The sequence below is a fragment of the Tachyglossus aculeatus genome, unplaced genomic scaffold (genome assembly GCF_015852505.1).
Source record: "Tachyglossus aculeatus isolate mTacAcu1 unplaced genomic scaffold, mTacAcu1.pri scaffold_99_arrow_ctg1, whole genome shotgun sequence".
In the NCBI taxonomy this organism is placed as follows: Eukaryota; Metazoa; Chordata; class Mammalia; order Monotremata; family Tachyglossidae; genus Tachyglossus; species Tachyglossus aculeatus.
Window position 1 is genome coordinate 2,124,903 of NW_024045101.1, and position 2,741 is coordinate 2,127,643.

Consider the following 2,741-nt stretch of genomic DNA (forward strand, 5'->3'; position numbering starts at 1 on the left):
AAGCCGGTCCTCCAGGGATTCCCCTCGGGGCAGTGACTGCTTTATCTATGGGGATGGGGCCTGCCTGGAGAGCAGGTAAGCATCCATGGGAGAACGGAGAGTAGCTGAAGGTTCCTGGCTGTCCCTTTGTGGCTGATCCAACCCAGGAATCCGAAGAGAAAGAAGATACAAGCCCAGTTCAGGGAGGATCAGTGCTCCCTTCCAGCCCCAGCTGCCCTGGTGAGAGTGAGCGGAGGTGGAGAGAGGCAGGATGGAACTAGAAGGATGAGATAGATATCTCATGAGATAGAGATAGAGCCATCTGGAAGGATTCTAGCATTCGGGGAACAGGTTAGAGTTCATTCATTCATTCAGTCGTATTTATTGACCGTTTACTGTGCCCAGAGTACTGTACTAAGCGCTTGGAAAGTACAATTCAACAACAAATAGAGACATTCCCTGTCCACAACGGGTTCACAATCTAGAAGGGGAGAGAGACCAATTCAGACCAAGAGCATACCCCAAACAGGGCAGGCTTGTAGGAGGGGAATGGCTTGCCAGCAATAATAAATAATAAATAATATTGGTACATGTTAAGCCCTTACTGTGTGCCAAGCACTGTTCTAAGCTCTGGGTTAGGTACAAGTTAATCAGGTTGGACACAGACCCTGTCCATCATGGGGCTTACACTCTTATCCCCATTTTACAGATGAGGTAACCGAGGTACAGGGAAGTGAAGTGACTTGCCCAAAGTCACATAGACTTGTGAGGGAGCAGGGATTAGAACCCACATCTTTCTGACTCCCAGGCCCGTGCTCTATCCATCAGTGGCCCCATCACCGACTGAGCTCTCCTCCCTCCAGCATTCCCACCCTGGCTACCATGGTAACCCCCTACCAGGCTAGGATGTTACAACCGAATATAAGCACGATGCTACAGTCACTTTGGCTGTCAGTAGTTCCTTTATGTTAAAAACGATTTCAGCGGGAACTTGATTGTCAGGGATGAGAAAGCGTGACTGATTCTGGGAAAAACCCTGGTACCATTATTAATTCTTCTCATCGGAAATTCTCCTACGAATCAGTGCCTTACCGTGTCAGGAGAGTTTCCCTACACCAGTGAAGCTTAGAGCTAGGCCACTGAGATATACGTTCGCTAGGGTTACCCATAACGGAAAGGTCTAAGCGGAAGCACCAGACAAAGTTGATTTACCTGTGCTGGGCAGCTGCGGCATGGGAAAGAGTCAAAGGCAGATGTACAAATTATAAAAATATGGATCAAAGACAACGGCAGAGATTCAGGTTTACACTGTGCGGAAGGAGGATTTATGGATAAACTACCAGTAGTCATTCTGGTATATGTAACCATAGAGTTTTCTTGGTACACATAAAGAAATGGTTTACCATTGCCTTATTCCATGCAGGAAACCTGGGCCTACACCCTCGATTCTCTCCTATGCCTTTGCTGCCCAGCACAGGTGAGTTTTGATTTGTAGCAGATTTCTTTCCACTCGTTAGCCACTGGCCAGGTTAGAAAAGGAATGGGTAAGACTCTGCCTGACTTTCCCTCCCATAGCCGAGACTGGAAGAGTACTGGAAACTCTCCAGGTGCGATCCTGAAAGGGACTGAGGATATTAGTTTAAGAATAAAATCACTTCTAGACTATTAGCTCATCGTAGGCAGGGAATGTAAATACTAACCCCATTATATTAGACTCTCCCGAGCATTTAGTGCAATATTTTGCACATAGTAACTGCTCAATAAATATGTTGATTGACCTACAGCATTTCACAGCAGTTCATCTCTTTATGCTCTCTGGTAGTCTCCTATCTGCAATTTATTTTAGGTTTCTGTCTCCCCAAATAATAATAATGCTTGTGTCTCTTGTTAAATGCTAATTATATACCAGGAACAGTAGTATGTACAGGGAATAGATGCACAATAGTCTGGTAGGACATGGTCTCTAATCTGCACAGGGCTCACAGTCTTAGTAGCAGGGAGACCAGGCCTTGAATTTCCATTTTATAAATGAGGAATCTGAGGCTCAGTGAAGTTAAGTATGCTGCCCAAAGTCACACAGCAGCAAATCATAGGGCCAGAATTAGAACCCCAATCCTCCGACTCCAAGGACTGTACTCTTTCCACTACACTATACCACTCCTACAAGACTGTGAGCTTGGAATTCCTTGACAGCAGGGATCATTTGTACTAATACTATTGAACTCTGTAGGTACTCAAAACGTACAAATGATTGATTTAATCCTACGGGAATTAATGTTGATTGCTTTATCGTCACTATCGAGGCCTGTAAACTAAAGTCTTCCCTCTTCTTGTGCAGGGACATGACATAATCCCCCAGAAATGTCCAACATCTCTACGGTGAGGGAATTCTGCCTGCTGGGATTTTCGGAGGTCCGGGAGGTGCACCTGGTCCACGCCGTGCTGTTCCTCCTGGTCTACCTGGCGACCTTGACCTGGAATCTCCTTATCGTCGTCCAGCATTTCTTCTGTGACGTACCCTCCCTGCTGAAGATCACCTGCTCTGAAGACCACTCTACCAACAACATGAGCGTGATCTTTGGTCTAACCATAGGTGCCGTAGGCTCCATTTTTATTGTCGCCTCGTGCGGGATGTTCTGACGATGCCGGCCACTGTAGGTGGGCCAAAGCCTTCTCCACCTTCCTGCCCCATCTCATCGTCGTCACGATCTTCCTCTCCACAGGCGTGTTCGGCTATCTCAAGGCGCTTTTACACTCTCATC

The 2,741-nt window shown here is 46.7% G+C and overlaps 1 non-coding gene across 1 annotated transcript; it reads right to left on the reverse strand.

Annotated features, from left to right (window-relative positions):
* Positions 1-1,466: 1,466 nt before the first annotated feature.
* LOC119924421 lies at positions 1,467-1,604 on the reverse strand. Its single transcript, XR_005449134.1, has one exon. It is a non-coding gene; the product is annotated as a small nucleolar RNA SNORA7 (small nucleolar RNA).
* Positions 1,605-2,741: the final 1,137 nt, after the last annotated feature.